This window comes from Lissotriton vulgaris, chromosome 2_1, assembly GCF_964263255.1.
Source record: "Lissotriton vulgaris chromosome 2_1, aLisVul1.2, whole genome shotgun sequence".
In the NCBI taxonomy this organism is placed as follows: Eukaryota; Metazoa; Chordata; class Amphibia; order Caudata; family Salamandridae; genus Lissotriton; species Lissotriton vulgaris.
The window spans coordinates 1161893359-1161911146 of record NC_141687.1 but is presented as its reverse complement, the minus strand read 5'-3'; the positions used below and the strand labels follow the sequence as shown (position 1 = coordinate 1161911146).

The following is a 17788-nucleotide window of genomic DNA, read 5'->3' as shown; positions in this document are numbered from 1 at the left end:
TCAATATGGCGTCAGGCCGGTAAGAAAAGCAACAGATAAATGTGAGAGCCCAGACTCACCCTCACTCCCATCAAACCAAGTTGGAGGTCACATGAGGGAACCTATGTTGACTAATGACTCTGAGAGACAGGCCCTTAGCGTCAGGTAGTGCGTTTAATGCACTGGCTCAGTGACAGTCAAGTAGCTCAGTGAAAGCGCCAGTCAATAAAGTCCAGCCGTTCAGTGAATTTGTTGGCTCAATGACAAACAGTCCAGCGGGTCACTGACTCCCATGGATTAGTGATGGTCAGTCAGGCTGCTCAGTGACGTCACTGAGTCTACCATGGTCAGGGTCTTTCGATGAATTCAGTAGCTCGCTGATAGGGACCTTGTTCAGTTGAAACACTGGTCTGTCTGAGCTGAAAACTTTAGGTCAGACCCGCCCCCTCCGAAAAGGATGGAGCAATGTTTTTTTTTTTTGCAAGGGCATTCAACTGCACATTTTAAAAACGTTACTTCTCTGTAGCTATTTGTTGCCGCCCGGTCACAGCCCACATCAAAGTCGCAGAGCCCTTATTGTTTCGTTAATATATCTGTATCAAGCATAGTAAGTTTCTAGGTTTACAATAAGCAGGTTATATGGCACTGACACCAAGTACATGGGTTGCAGTGGCCTACATTGTAAGCTTTGCACTATGCAGCAGGAAAGTAAACATGTTTTAAATGCTGATAATGGCTCAATGTGGTGCAGAGAAAGCACCGGCTCCTTAGAGTTTAGTCATTCAGTGACTTAGCGGGTAAGTGATCGTCAGGGCATTCGTTGAATTTGCAATTGTTCTTCATAGTGTAGGTGCTCATTTGATTCCTTTCATCCCATGCTCAATTCAACTGATCAGACACATAGAGTCTCTGTCTAATGTGAAATAGTCCCTTTGTTGGCACAGGACAATAAGTTGATGCTTGATTCAACGGCGTTTTTCGTATTATTACGAATGTGCTGCATTTGCCACATAATCCATCATTTGCTGCATAATCTACAGATTATTACAAAAAAAAATTATAGCCCAAATAAATTAAAAAACATACTAAACGCGCGCCGACACATTTCTCTTCATAGTGGAAAGCACTTCGCAAAATGTTGACTTGTCATCTTTTAACTTCTTATTACTTTATGTGGGTCTTTAACTGGTAGTAATATGGTGAAATATTTGCACAGATAGTGTTAACATATGTAAAAATAACAAAAGAATGAAGTAATACTATAACAAAATTGTTATAATTGACTTGCCTCTTTCATTTCCCTGGTTGGGACTTCCCTGTTGCTCAGCTAGTGTGAATGCTACAATGCCTGGTGACATCATGGAATGTTTGGTGCCTGGCTTGTGTGTGGAGTGGCAGTTGATGGCAGGCAGGCAGGCTGAGTGGCAGGGAGGCTGCTCCTGGTGGGGTTTCTATTCCATCTATCTACCTTCTTATTTTGAATCTAACCTGGAACTAAGCTCAAATAAACGTATCCTATGTTGTACACCTGGCTCAAGGATCTTCTATTTACAAACAAAAATATGCCTCATTATGTCGCATAATTTGCTTTTCCTTGCCACATAATTTAGTCAACCCTGCCAAAATACTGGCACTTGTTTTTAATGGCCGACATTGCGCCCTACAGTGGGCTGTAAGGCAATCAAAACATTCCACACCATGAGGGCTGAATGTTCTGTAGTCTTTTAGATTCTGTGGTATGGAAACAAACTGCCACCACTTTACCTGTGTTTAGATGCACAACTGAGAACCACATTTATTGAAACTGACATAATTAGTGCAAAATAGACACAAATTCAGAGCAAAGTGTTGGGGTAGTATTTACTAGCCAATCAAACTAAGATTTGCGTTGAAAATTCCTCAAAGTAACGCAGAGTTGCCCTATGTGCTACTTTGCACTATTTACGTCAAGGTGGGCGTTCCATGAGTGGTACATGGGCATCCCCATGCAACCACCCATGGGTTTTGACATAAATCCTTATGTATTAAAATGTATAGATTAAGATGTGTGCCAAAACCGTATGCCTCCTCGAGGCAGGCATAATGAGGAGAAATGTTTTAATTTCTCTTATTTTTCTAACTTTGCAAGGGTGCAACATTGTACAGTGATCATACAATGTGGGAAAAGTCTTACGGTGTACTTTTTGTACTGGAAGGGTTCCCTTGCAGATCAAAACCTATGCTTTAGAGAATGCATACACTCTTGCACTAAGGCGCAAGGGTGTGTGTATTGACGCATGCCAGCCAAAAACTGCCAGCGTTCTGGGACAGAGAAAAATGTGCCATCTCATAGCAGATATGACTAATTTTTTCTGTTCCTTTGACGAAAGGTAGCACAGCAACTGGTTGTTGTGCTGCGCTAAGTCAAATATGAGTAAATCTTGGCCTAAAACTTTAATAACAAAGAGTATTTAATTCTCTTTTGTATATACCGTACTTTTGTCAAGGCTGAAAAAGTTAAGTATTTACAGAATTGCAAAAGTTAGATACAACTTTGGCTCAAGCTTGAGAAACAGACAAGATTGTGCACAGCTAACGTCTGCGGTCACATATACATATAAGCCAGTGGCTGCTGGCATGTACGGAGGGTGGTGGGGCGGGTGGGAGGAAAATAAAAGTAAATAAAAGAAGTAAAAAACAATTACACATACCTTCCTGGCGTGACTTCCTTTTCGCTCCGGTCTTCCTCAGGCAGGCAGGCTCCAACGCAGGAACCAGGAAACTGCACTAACCAATCCTGGTGCTGTTCTCATGCAGCATGAAAGCAGTGCCAGGATTGAAGGGAGCAGTCTCCTTTGGTGCTGCCGAGGACACTGGAGCCCTATCCTTTCTCTAACCCAGCTTGGTTAGGGAGGTTTAAAATGCACATGTCTAGCTGGCTGTCACAAGACGACCGTTAAAAGTGACATGCGCACTTTAAACTTAAAGTCCCTGCCCATCACTGCTTTCCGCTGCTGCCTGACTGGCAGCAGCAGAAAGCCCCCTCCCCTCCACCCTGACGCCCGTCTCGGGACGGGGTTTTGAAAAATAAAATGGTAATAAATAATCTTTATTACCATTTTATTTTTCATCTCTGGAGGCAATTTGATTAGTGGGGCAACGCTCCTCCACCTTAATGGAGGAGCCGTCCCTGGGTTGCCTTGGAGGTGACACATTCCTTCACGTATCCGCTCAGGGTAATGAAATGTTCATTGAAACTTAACTGACCTTTGCAGTGCAACATTTCTCTCCAGGGGGCGGACGTGTGGGGAGGCCTGACTGTTCAGTTAACCAACTGTCCTATGGTGAAGTTGGAGGCAGGTTTGGCCACGAAGCTAGTAAACATCTTGGCATCTTGAACAAGAAGGCAGACAAATTCCGAATGCATTTGGCTTTAAACCTTTGATCAAGTTGGTCAATAGTTATATTGTCTGTAAGGCAGGGCCACCGACGAGTGCTACAGCGATTTTCTTGGCTCTCTGGATAATCTATGGCACTGCCCTGGGTATTGTGGCTAGTTGGAGCTAACGCCAGGGGACCAAGACACAACCCGGTTGCCCAGGAACATTTCCCAAAGGGTGCCAGGGGGAATAATCCCTTTCAGGGTTGCTCTGGCATGGATGTCTAAGGGGCTCAGCTGACTTGCTGGCCTTTGGCTCCTCTCCTTATGAAGGAACAGGGGATGTGCCTTATAGAGATCACATCGGAGGGACCAGGTGGATAGCACTCAGGCCCTGAAGTCAATTCACTGGTGCTGTATGGGCCAGCGAGGTGGTCAAACATGACTTTAACAATGTGGACAGACAATTCCAATGTATAGATGTTCTCCAACTCTTTCCAATTTATGTAAATTAAGTACATTGTGTGATGGTGATGAATTTCTTTAATGCTATCTTGTGGTGTAATAAATAGGGCCTGAGAACTGTTTTTGAAACACAAAATTGGCTGCCTCTGGCTAATTCTTTGACTTTTCTCAGTTGGGGTCGCTGATAAATTAGACCTAGGGATTTCTTATTTTCCCCTACCTGTGACTCTACTTCCTGTCACTCAGAGGAAACCTCTCTGTGACTTCATGAGCCTGAGTGGAGTATCACTCATTGCCAATTGTTGTGACCTTGTTAGCCTCATTGCCCTCTCCTTTGTGACCTTGTGAGCCTCATTGCCCTCTTGTAGGTATTAACTCTCAACGGAGTCTCACTATGGCTTCCTTCTGTGACTTCAATACCCTCAGCTAGGTTTCACTGACTCAAGGCCAACTCCTGTGACATCATGACCTTATAGGCATCCTCAGTGTTCTAGTGACCCTCAATGCAGTCACTCTCGTGCAGACTCTGTGACATCAGGATCCTTATTGGAGTGTCACTCGGGCCTCCTTCTGTGATCCCCTATCCCTCAGTGGAGTTTCACACTGTCCTGGTTCCGTGACCTTGTGACCTTCAGTGTTGTCTTACTGGTGACCCAGTCAAGGGCCTTGAAGTTCTTAGTGGACGGTTCTGCCCCTCGCTCTGCGCCTGTATCACAGCCACAGTCATGCCGGTGAAAGCAGTTCATAGAATTGCGTGCGGATCCGCCATCTTGAATATATGAATATGATTACGTAAAAGCAAACGTGTGGGCACGTGTTCCCTCCCATTCCTCCCGGGAGGAGGGGGCGGGAAGGTTGGAAGGAGTAAGGTGTCAGCGTGGAGTACTTTAGTCACAGGTTTATTGACGCATGGTTTGATATAGCGACGCTGTCACTTGTGTTTCTCGTCTCTGCCAGGATTTCCAGAGTGCCACAGGCCAAGGTATTCAGGCGAGACAGATGGCGCAGAAAGTGAATAATGTGAAACGTTTCACAAGCCTGTTATGCGCTCTCCAAGTGCCCCTGCCCGACTCTTCTCTCATGCGCCTCTGAGAAGCATTTTGAGTGTTTCATAAAAGCAGTTACTGTAGACTCCCGTGAATTGGGGGTAATAGGGAGGAAATGTGGCCACGCTGTAGCTACGGTGGAACTGGGCTGTCAGGTTCCAATCCCGGCCACGGCTCAACAGCATGTGATTCTGGACAAATCACCTCTCCGTGCCTGAAAATGTGTCACTCCTGGTTCTCATGTAAAGTGCGTTGAGGCCCTATGGACAAGCTTGTGCTACATAAAATGTATTACAAGACAACAGGGTAACTTCTCTTAGAAGTAGCTCCAGGCCTGCTTTTCAGGATGACCATTGACTTTGTAGTTGACTTCCATTTGGATTCAATTTATGAAAACATTTCTTCTGTAGCTATTCAGAAACTCTGGCATGGGTTTGCCTCACCTGGACCTCTATATGGCACCTTTTCTGTAGCCCCTGAATGGAGAGAAGTGCTATGCAAACTAAAACACGCCTTATGCTGCTCAGTAACTATAATTCGCTGTGCCCCAGGCCAGATAGTTAGCCAAGATGTTCATCTCTATAGCAAGAGTGAAGTCATTTTGCAAAATTATGGGATTTATGCAAAATCTACCGCATGTTGTTTCACAACTGCATTTAGATAGCACTCTATACCCATGACCAGATGCCATAGCGATTTCAGTGGATGGATGCCACGCTACACTGTACATTTTAGACCAAAGTTGACAGCACACTGGGATGACTGTAGACCATAAGTCTTTGTCCCAATTGGATTTTAAAATGTGCCTGTATGTCAAAATACAGACTGTACATCGTTCAATTCAGTCCTTAATTTGAGCAGGTGGTTTCCAGTGCTAAACTCTGGCACCTAATTGTTAATACCAGCACTTATGACTGTCTGCCACATGGCGGCACTATTTGTCTAATTTAGAGATGAGAACAACAGCAGTTGTTTGTTCATGCAATATACATTAAAAATGACTAATACTAATCCCCAAGCCATACTTATAACTTTGGGAGACTAGAATAGTCTGAATTGTCACACATGTAGGAATGTGATGGTTAGTAGATGTGTTGGTGCTGCCATTGGCAGCACTGGTAGGACAATGTATGGTGCAAGCTGCAGTGGCCTCCTGAGGGGAGCCCTGGCACTTATGTTATGGTTTTTTTTCACAAATTAAGCACTGGCTGCAACCTAGTCTGATTAGTACCTTTTTTGAAAAACACTCAAATTCTAATGAATTGCTGGGGTGTTGCACTCTGAGCTCTTGCAGCCAGGCTAAGAGAAGAATCTGAGGGGTAATTAATGCTGGAACGTCAGTCATATGCCGGACACGCCTACAATTACTTACTCGTCACCTGCACTTTAAGGCTTCATTGAAGCTGTTATCTTAACCATTGCCTTTTTCTAAATGGCCACTTTACTTCTGTTTACAGTTATAAAGAATGGTCAAGTGGCTGTTGTAAGTGGGAAGTTTGAGGTGCTACTTGGGGTAAGATATTGCATGTACAACCTCCTTACAAACTAAGATCCAGCTTTTCCTCAGAGAGTGTCACTGCTTAGCCAGGCATAGAAATGATGTAAACAAACCCAAAGCTGGAACGTCAACGGTCACCAGTTGCAGTGTCACTGCTGTAAAACACACATTAGCCGGCGGCCAGTTTTCAAGCACTAGTCACAAAATCTGTCCGTGTCCAAAATGGTGGCTGTGGTGTGGGTCAAGGGTCTGACCGTGTGCTAGATAGCGCATCCCGATTCTGACAGTTGTGCTAAATGGCGACTGTGGCACAAGTTGTGAAGGTGACAATATGCCAGATGGTGACTATGGTGTAGATCCAGTATCTAACAGTTGTCTAACGGAACAACTGAATGTGTGAGGGACAATGCAAGAGAAGAGCGCTAGTGTGCAGTACCATGCATCCACGATGGGGCAAGATCACTCGGGCAACCATACACTAAGTTACCTTCATCTGCAGCTTCACTTCTGTCAGGTAGCGCCATTTTCAGGGTACTGAATGGTGTTTCTCAGTAAAGTTGGAATGTCTCGTGGCTATTTTATAAAATCAGTTCTTAATTTGAGCCGGTGGTTTATGGTGCTTAGCACCAGCACTTAATCATCAAAACCCGCACTTTTCATGAGCACCAGTTAAGGACACATTCACTTACCAGGAGATTAAGTGATTTGCCCAGAATCACAGAATGTCGAGCTGACGCCAGACTCAAACTAGGTTCCCCAGCTCCAAAGTCTGCAGCGCTGTCGTTACGCCACATCCTCTCCCCACTTTCATGCTTAGCAATTGGTTCTGTTTTAGACAGCGTTAACAAGAGAAATGGGCTGGTGAAGAGAGTCCTGGCTCGTATCTTTTTATAAATTACCCACTGTATAAATCATAGACCGGTCGAGAGGTGTCCTGGGCAATGGGAAATAATCGGGATAATAACTTCAATTTCCTCTATAAGCGTGGTGGGATTTTGAGCAAAAGATTTCCTTATACTTATTTAATTTGGAGAAAGCTAGAGATGAGTCTCCTAACCCCGCTAAATAATTTGAAAATAAATTAATGTAGTAGTGTACAGTAACAGGCAAAAGGAAATTTAAATTTGACTTTGCAGCTACATGCCAAAAGGGATGCTTTTTGTTGTGTGGCATAAGACTCAATTTGTTTATGATGCAATGCCAGAGTGAATTGGTTTTATCTTGCAATACCACGTGACATGGGTTCTGCTAGAGTGCTGCCATGGGGTTACATATTTATGAAGTTGTTCGAGACTCAAGTGGTTATCTGTTTGGCACCAGAAGAGAAGTTATGGTTTAGGGTCGCCCCAGAAGGGAATCGATTTTGTGATGTAGTGACAAAAAATTATGATCCGTTGTGTGGCACCAAAAGACAATTGGGTTGCGGTGTAGTTGGATTTGTGGTGTGGTATTAGAACGGAACTGAAATTGTGGTGTAGGACCAGTGTTGTACCACAGTATCCTCATAAAATCGTTATATATATATATATATATATATATATATATATATATATATATATATATATATATATATATATATATATATATATATATAGATATATATATATATATTTATATATATATATATATCTATATATATATATATATATATATATATATATATAGATATATATATATATATATATATGCTGCACCCAAAACATTGATTGCATAGATATTGCCCTTTGGGGTTCATAATGGAAAATCTAGATCCATTGGGACAATGTTTTTGGAAATTATATTTAGCACACAGTATGTATGACAGACAACATGCTTGTATACAACATTCTGATATAAACCATGGCACAAGAAGAGTACTGTTTTTTTGAGTGGCATCAAAGGGAAATTGGTTTTGGTGTGTGGCACCAGAAAAGAATCGGTTCTGTGGTATTGTGCCAAAAGTGATTTCGTTCTGTGGTGCAGCACTGGAAGAGAATTGCTTTTGTGGTGTGGTGATAACAGTGATCTAATTTTGTTGTGGAACACCACAACTTAATTGGTTTTAGCGAGTGGTGACACAAGTGATGTATTTTTGTGGTACTCGAAGAGAAAGGTTTTGTGGAGTGGTGCCAACAGTGATTTACTTTTGTGGTGTGGCGCCTGAGGAGAAATAGTTTTGTTCTGTTGTGTTAGAAGACAATTGGATTTTCCTCTTGCCTTGATATAGCATTTTAACTTCTTCGCTTATTCTGGGGTCTGAGTTACCCAGGGAAGCTTGATGTCTGATCAGTTTCTAGCTGAAGCTACCTCATTGCGAGTGCCTCTACCCATCATATCTGCCATTTTGTTGCCCCAATCAAAGCAATAAGCTCAGTGTGCATTTATGTCATCAAGGAGGCCTACTTGCTGTCAGGAGAAAAATGCGATAATTCTCTGTTTGTAGCTTCCCGCAGTGTTATTTAGGCATCAGACGGTAGCGGTGCCCATTTTGGGTCACGAAAAGCCTTCAATAAAGTCTGCTTATTATCATTTCATCTTTAACCTATGATTTCCGTGATATATCCGTGGTTTGGCGTGGCCTTGGGATGTTCTTTCGGAAAACCAAGCCTGGTTGGAAAGAGTTCATACATGAAAATGAAAGAAGGGCTGCTGTGTTTTGCAGCTGGCTTGGAAAGCTGCAGGGAATGTAGAGTATAAAGTAAAAATAAATGAATGAAAAAAAACTGAATTTAACCAAGATCCCCACGGGGCCCAGTTTGGAGTGGACAGCCAGACATCTGCTGCAAAGTCACTCCCATTCAAGAGATCCTCCCGGTGGAATGTACCCCAGGCATAACCGCAGTGATGGCTGTGTTTATGAGAGGGCGGGCTGTTCCTCTGAGTTAATGCCCTGGCACAAGTGTGTATGGAATGGATGTATGGACTTATGAAGCTTGCAGATAGCCGAAAACACTACGTAAAACCACCCCAACCAAGATCCATCTCCCACTCTATTGAAAAAAAATCACCAAAGTAAGTGAATGGCCAAAGCTTCAAGATGTCTACCATATGCCACAACACTGTCCTCTCAAACACCCCGGCAGCACGCCCACAGTCCCCCATTTTGCATCCCTGCACTGAAAACCTTCCACCCCCCTCTTCGTTGATAACTAAATCTGCATTGGGACATACAAGAAGGCTCTGGAGATGTGCCAATAAGGATTTAATGTGACCTACAAGTATATCTTGTCATTCCCACAAAGGCGGACTCTGCCTTCCATTCTTCGCAGGTCAATTACTAGTATCATTAAAAAAGTGGTATGAACTGGAATGTATGAGAAGGGTGTTTCTCTTATTTATATTGACATTCTTAGTCTCACTTTTCTCATTATTTTCTAATATGCGTTGAGTACAAAATGATCTGACAATTACATATTCCTTACTCACTTCTCAAACCTCTCATTTATGTAATCTCTACTGCCTCTTCAGTATTACTGCATTTTCTTTGGACATGCTAGCTGTTTGTGCTTGGCACCCCTGTTTTATAGCAATTTTTGATGACTCCAATATGATTTTTCAGCGTTATGAATGAGGAGTAGAGCCAAACAAGTTACATGCTGAAATGAGATCAAGACAGCCTGTGGCCTTATTAGAAATATTAGAGGATCACACATACGTCCACGGAAGCGTGTCTCGTTTTTATGAGACTGCGATGCAGCCAATTTGCTGCCAGTTCCTTCCTCCGATTACACATGCGCGTGTAATGGAGTAATCCCTCGGCTTCCAGGCACAGCCGTGCGTCTCCGCCAACCCTTCCAGGCAGGGCCCATCCTGTCCCTGGGTCTCCCCGGTGGCCTCATTAGACCAGCATGTGCCAAGCCTGGGTAATGAGCTCCGTGACAGGGTAGGGAGAGGTGACACTTGGATTCCACATCATTACATGGTGGTGCTTCCCACCCTAGGCTGAACCAGGGCAGACATGATGTCTTACAGCCCCAGAGGCCTTGTGGTTTGCCGGCGCCACCCTCACCGCCCACTCGGTTCATCGTGGTTGTCGGGCACGCATTCTTTTAGCTCAATTTAGGACGACGGGTAGAACGCAGGTGAGAAAAATGTTCAATCCAATTAGATTAATACTTCCAATATGGGATCAAGAGGGCTGGATCATGGATTATGTTCAGGATGTAAATGTATATTGATACTTGTATAGCGCACTACTCAGCCGCAAGGGTCTCAAGGCGCTTGTACGAATACAAACACATCTTGGCTTTCCCTGTGAGGCGTCCACTTCTGGGCACCCCCAAGGTGGAGGCCAGCCATCCTTAGCGTTGTGGGGGCCGTTGTGGAGATTAAGCAAGATATTGCCCAGAGTTGCAGAGTGGGACTCCATGATTGGAATAGGCACCGAGGCGGGAATTATCAGGTCCGTGGAATTTTTGAGCCCAAGAGCCGCCAAGGCAGGGAATTGAACCCTGGTCCCGGGCTAGACCTCTGCATCAGGGTCTGCCACTCTAACCATTGAGCCACACTTCTCCACTTCATATACATTTATATGCAATTAACTTAAATAGCAATAATCTAATTAGTTCATGTGTGTTCTGAAAATTCTGGGGCTAGTGTTGGAAGCCCCTCTTCTAAGGGGTTGAGTATCTAAACTAATGCCTTTTCATCACTGGGTTAAAGCAAAACGTGTCTCAAATGGTCCAGATGAAAAGTAACCCTTCTGTTCAGATAGCCTAGAATAATAATTCTCTCTTGAGGAAGAGGATGTGGCCTAACATTTAGAGCGGTCCACCTTGAAGTTGGGGAACTAGGTTCGAGTCTGGCAGGGACGCTCACCATCCTGTAATTCTGGGCAAATGGCTTAATCTCCCTGTGCCTAACATGGATGTGTCTGTCTGTAACGCACCTGGTGCTCATGTAAAGCGGTCTAATACCTTCAAGTCGAGTTTGCGCTATATTAAACTCCTAAAAAAAAATCCTCATTGATGAGCAATTTTAGTCATCAGGCTGCCAGAGAAAGCAGCTAATAAGATAATTCTGAAGCAGATCTTCTGAACAGAAACTACGAATTATTTCTCATGCTACAGTATACTTACTCATTGGTTGTTCCAGAATTACGTCTAGTACAGGACAGATCTAAGGTAACCCTTCTCATGATATAACGTTTCTCATGTTGGGGTAATCGCTGTAATTTGCCCATACTGGTTATTATTCCAATAACATCTCTTTGTCATTACACTCTTCCCAGCGGCCTGAAAACCTCCCAGATTTTGTAATTATTGCATGCCACCCAACTCTTCCGTTGGTGACAAAGGTGTGGCAGCAGAGATCATCTGGAAAACACTGGCAGGCCCCTTGCCCTCTTCCTACGTAATACTTCTAAATGCATCATTCATTGCAAAGCCGTGATCGGCGCGGTCCGTTGCAACAGTTTTGAGGCAGGACTTCCAAAGCAAGGCCTCTCTCTCGAGCGAGCGGCATCATTAACCCCTTCGATGCTGGTGACGGAACCATTCCGTCATCAGTCACGGTTGAGCTGTGCTGATGACGGAATGGTTCCGTCACGACCACACCCATTATCATTGGGGCCCAATACAGGAGGAAAATATCATCCGCAGCGATGAGGTTAACTCAGAGGCCACGTGAATGACTCGCTCCCCTACTCGCATCTACCCTGCTTCTACCTACTGGTGCTCAAAACTATTATCCCCCCGCTGTAATCAGGGTATTTAGCCGACACAGGCAACAGGTGGGGGTCTGGGCGCCTCCACCTTGTCACAGCACCATTGATAGGGAATACTAATACGAGTGACAGGTTGGAAGGAGGCAGTGGGCTGATTGGTGGTGTATATATAGATAGAGCAGTGTGGGCTCTAAGATGTCAGAGTGGCAGTGTGGAAGAATGCGGTTCTGTAGAGTAGTGTTTGGTGTAAAATGTAGTGTTAGATCTGAGGTGTTGCAGTGGCAGTGGGCTAAGTGGTGATATATCAAGATCTTGTATTGCCAGTATAAGCCACCTACCTATATTACACAAGCAGGAACAGGTTCCCTAGCTTTTGCATTTCTTGATCTTCAATAGATTTTAAATTGTAACCCTTTTGTGATGAGGTTGAGCCCCCATTAGCTAAGTCATTATATTTGAAATGTTGTTATGGGACTCTTCCCCTGTGTTCTTTTACTTCTAAATGGTTGCGAGCTTGTAGGCTTATGGAAGGAACTTGCCCTCTTTGTGCGGGATCCAACGAGACCATTGAACACGTTCTGCTCTTTTGCGCAGTTTACAGGGGATATCCAGGAAAATGGATACATCCACTTTGTCAGCTTCTTGGCTTACGAGATTATAGAACAGCAATCAGGATATTGAGAACTGATTCAAGGCAATCTATACCTTTTGCGGTCTCACACTTTCTGTAATCTTTGTGGAGATTAAGGTCCAAATAGTTGCAATCCAGTGATCCTGGTTTTATTGTAGTTTGACTTGCGCATATTTTGTGTGTAAATTGTTGTTCATGCTTGGATGGTTTTTTTAAAAACCCATTTATGCATGTCTATATCAGTTGATTTAATTAATTCCGTGTTTTTAGGTACTTTTAAGGCTTTTTGCTAATTAAACACATTTTAGATATGTATATGGAGAGCAGTGTGGGGTCTTAGGTGTCTGAGTAGTAGTGTGTGAGAATGCAGTGGTGTAGAGTAGTGTGTGGTGTAGCGGGGAGTGTGGCACCCGCGTGGCAGTGTGGAAGGACATAAATGTGTCGAAGGAGGCAGGGGTGTCTTCTGGGGTAGTTAAACTGCTATCTATAGGCTGTGCCTGTCTGTTCCTGGATAAACTGCTATCTGTAGGCTGTGCCTGTCTGTTCCTGGATAAACTGCTATCTGTAGGCTGTGCCTGTCTGTTCTCCTCTCCTGTTAAGTTCTTCCTGATGACGTTGGGAAGAGGACGTTTTCAGGTCCCGCCTCGGCTGCTCAATGGCAAAAGATGAACAAAAATCCTTTCTTTTCTCCCAAATAGGACAATGAATGATCGTGGTTGGTTAAATGAAACTGGTTACCATAGAAACCGAAACACTCCCATCTCAGGCTGTCATGGCAGCCAGCTGTTTGACAGCAGCGGTAACCAAGGTTGTACATGACCCCCCGCCCCACCCCCCTGCCATAGGCCCGCTTCTTCCTCCCCTTCTATCACTGCCATACATCCTGTGCATTATGCCTTCCTTCCACCAATCTCTTTCCACGGACCGTTTACCACGGCCCCTCGTCTTTTTATATTCCTTTAAACGAGCCCCTCAGGTGCCATGCTTCATCGTCGGGTTTCTTCCAGCCTCTCTCTCTCTCTCTCTCTCTCTCTCTCTCTCTCTCTCTCTCTCTATCTATCTCGCTCGCTCGCTCTCTCTCTCTCGCTTATCTCTTTCACTTTCTCTTCTGTTAATTTCTTTTGACTTTTCATATTTCTTGTTATTGTTTTCTTCCTTCGGTATTCTTCTAGCATTTTATTGTTTATTTTTCAGTTTTCAACTTATTTCTTTCGTTTTTCTTCCCTTGGCGCCTTATTTTCATTTTCTTTTGCATCCTTTCTCGATTTAGCTTGTTGCTATGCCTCCTTTCTTCCCTTTACTATGTTTTGTTACTTACTCTACATGTATGTGTGTTCTTCCATTTTATCTATGTGTTCAAGCTGTGATTTTATGCTTTCCCCTCTCATTATATTGATTTACCTTGTCATGTTTCTGTTATTTTCTTGCATTTTTTTGTATTTTCTTTCTTTCTATTCCCATTATTTTTTCCCGATGTTCTCCACTAGCATGTCACCTCTTTGCTCAGTTTCCTCTCTCCTCTCTTTTTCCTTTCCCTTCTCCTCTCCCCAGTATTTTTTCCTCTCTCTCCCTCCGCTGCTGCCTATCGCCTCTGCCCCTCCATACATCACTTTCCATCGTTCCTTTCACGGTGTCCCTCTTCTCTCCACTGTCATTATCCCTGAGTGATTCCTACCTTAGACTCTCCAGTCCCTCACACCCTTCACACTCTATTCTGTGCGCTCGCCCCCCCCCCCCCCCCCCCCCTCTTCTTAGTAGGAGCACTGATTAGCCGGGCCTGGCAGGCCTCTCCCAAAGTGCTGCCGTCAGGTCTGTTCAGACTTGTCGTATGAGCTGGGCGCGAGCCTTCCCCGCCCCCCTGCCTCCCCTTGGGTGATAGATTCCGCCTCCCACGTCAGTAGTTACCCGCAGGTTACTAATACTCGCTGTCTGCTTGCTCAACTTGTGACCCCCGGCAATTACTTAGAATCACCCACGCGTCTGTGAAACGTCTGGATTTTACATAGCGCTTAAAGTGAGATTTTAAGCGCTCCCGTTCTTTCGAAGCAGAGGGAATTGAGTTTCAGGGAGATTAAGTGATTTGCCCAGGATGAGGCACTTTGGTCAAATGGAGAAGGTAGGATTAAAGAAAGATCGCCTGACCTGAGCTCGCCCCGCTTGAGGCCACCCCTGCGTCACGTGCTCACGCGTGAGAGCCTGTAGGTGCCCTTGCCTGGCTGCACGGGCACAGCCTGGATAACTTTTCTATATCTAGTATATGTAATGAGTAAGGCGACAGGAAGGTGGGGACACGCAGATGTTGACCCCGTCCACAGTTGACCTCTGACACTGCATTGTGAACAGGCATTTCTTCTCTAAAAGAGCAGGTTGAGATGTACTGGGTCAGGTGCGACACCTCCAAGCAGGCACATTTATAAAACCTCGCCTACTCCAAACTCGGTGTCTTTCAGGTGAAAATGTGACCTTGATGACCCTAAAGACGTGAAATAAATTAAAAGAGGACGATAAAACCTGAAAAAGTAACACCTGTGGAAGGGAATTCCAGAAAACCGAAGATTTTTTTTGCATACTTTTTCCAGTAAAACTTTAAACAAGAAATGGCAACATCAAACGTTTATTTTTGTAATTTTTGTGGGATAGCTTACCTTCGGACGAAACTGGGCGAAGAGTTAGCAGCACTTAGCAGCTTTCAGGAGTGCAAAAGGGACGCACTTCGACCAGTGTGAAGGACAATATTGGCTGATAGTACCGACCCCTTTGAAGCACTACATCCAAATGTAACTGGTGTTGCTGAAACCAGGCCCGCAGCCATTGGGCTGTAGCAAAACAAGGAAACATGTATATATTTGTGGCCAAATTGCGAGCTTTTACAAGGTGCCATGGGAGACTGTCTACAGTGCTCAGGGTTCACAATATTTTTTAACATCTTCATTTGTATTTATCCATATTTTATAGTTGCTCCTCATATTTATTTATTTTTAAAAACATTTTTTACAGTTTTTATATAGCGCGAACTCGACCCGAAGGGATTGGAGCGCTTTACATAATCACCAGTTACATTACACCAGGACACGTTCATTTTTTGGTAAGCACGGGCAGATTAAGTTATTCGACCAGAACCACTGGCCGCTCCCCGTATAAGTATTCTGTCACATTTATTTTGGATCTGGTGACAAAAGAAGTTGCAACTCCTCATCTATTTATGGCGGTTGGGTTTTATTCCATTAACCAGTCAAACATACAATATAAAATACACTCATCAGAAAACTTCAGCATTGTTTAAAGACAGGTGCGCACCTGCAGTTATTTGCGTTTCCGTATTATTAATGTGCGCAATCGTTGGCCAGGCAGCCAGGATTGACGGTATCCAGAACCTTTTAAACGAAGACCTACTTAATTTGTGCTTTTTCTGTTTTCAGAAATAAACACAAATAGGGAAACGTGTTGTTATTTGTTTGTATTTACGTGTAAAAATTAGTAAAATCCGAGGACTACACATCTTATGCACGAACTCAGCAAGTTGTTAGACGCTGGGGTCCTAGAAGGCCGGGAAAATATATTGTTATTGTTGCAAATTTCTAGACAGGTCATGGGCAATTAAGGTTGGAGGAGGGTCAGTCACGTGTCCATTTTCATGACAGCCTCTGATAGGTCGCTGTGGCTGGTGCAGGGTCAGACACGTGCCCGCCACACCAGGCTTCCACCATTCAACAGGCACCGGCCTGCTGGGAAATCAAGAGATTTCCACGTCGGTTGACCCGCCCACTCAGGTGTGCAATTATCACACGGTGTGATTTTGTACCTGTGAAGTCGGTGTTGGAAGGAGCCATGTGGGATATGTTTGCGGAGTACCCTGGAGGTGAGGCCTCGACCTGGCTGAACCCTTTTTGATTCATTTAAAGGGACAGGTGTATAGAGGGCGTGACACCAGCTCTGCAGGATGGGTCTGATTGCATCAGTCAATTAACCTGTGCCAAATCCCTGACACAACTGCAGATGGCAGGTGAAAGGGAAGGGTGGGGTTCACCCCAGAGAGAAGATCCGACCGCCTACAGAGCACAAAGGGGCTTGGGGACCACCAACCCATGGTACTAGTAGCAGATTAATGGTGCTCTGTTCATCTGTTGTGAGGCCCAAAGCCTCTTACCACTCCATCTGGCACTCCTTGGTGGTTGTCTCTGGCACCTGCAGCAAGAGGTGCTGCTCAATTAAACAGCCTACACAGTATTAATTAAAAGGGAAAACGTCAACATGTGGTATAATGCGGGGTGTCCAGTGTAGGCCTGGATCCGGGGCACATTTTGATGGTATCCTCATAAGAAATATTTACATAGGACTCATTTGCATAGTCAGTGGTTATCCTGAAAATCTGCCATGGATACAAGTCGTGGACTGACGCCGGAAGGCCTTGGCATGATAGCTCCCTTGAATACAACAGCTAATACAGATCAATAGCCAATCAGGTCCACCCTTGCTATTCTCTACACACCAAAATCTGTACAATGACCAATTTCACCCTATCATACAAAGTCTTAGTGTATGTGCTATTTTTCTTTGTGAGGAGTCCACTGTGGCCCATACAGGTAAGCGAGGTGGGGCGGTGGGGCAGGGCAGGGAAGTTGACATACAGTCGTATGTCGTCATCCACCCTCCACCCCGCCCCGCCTCACCACGTTTACCTGTACAGGCCGCCACTGATGAGGGCAATAGGTTTATTAGAAAAGGAGTGAAGTAAGGGCTGCATTTTTACTAAAAGTTCTAGAAAGAAAATATTTGGGTTTTGTCCACCTTAGCACTTTGGCAACAAAGCTGTGTTACTTTAAATCATTTTAGATTCTAGCAGTGAGTTTTTCTTTCATAATTTACAAGGAGGAGCAGAATAGTCTTAAATTAGGGAAACTTCTCAAATGTTTCCCATTTTGTGCTTATTTTGGATATTATTGTTGTTAACGTGAGTGTTTTTTGGCAATATGGAAAGAGTACAGGCTGCAGTTACTTCAATTGATGTCTTATCCCCCAGCCATAGAAACATTGTTAAATATATCAAAACAATGGACAGATTTATACAGGATCACCCAGGAGTAAATTCGACTTACACCTGGGAAAAGTTTGCTTTACTCCTGTGTGACTGACAATCAAATTACAAACCCTGAAATAGCGATACAGG

The 17788-nt window shown here is 44.2% G+C and overlaps 1 protein-coding gene across 1 annotated transcript in view; it reads left to right on the top strand.

The window, feature by feature from the left end:
* Positions 1 to 17788, top strand: part of FOXO6 (forkhead box O6) — a 269042-nt gene that overhangs the window by 158827 nt on the left and 92427 nt on the right. The window lies entirely within an intron of this gene.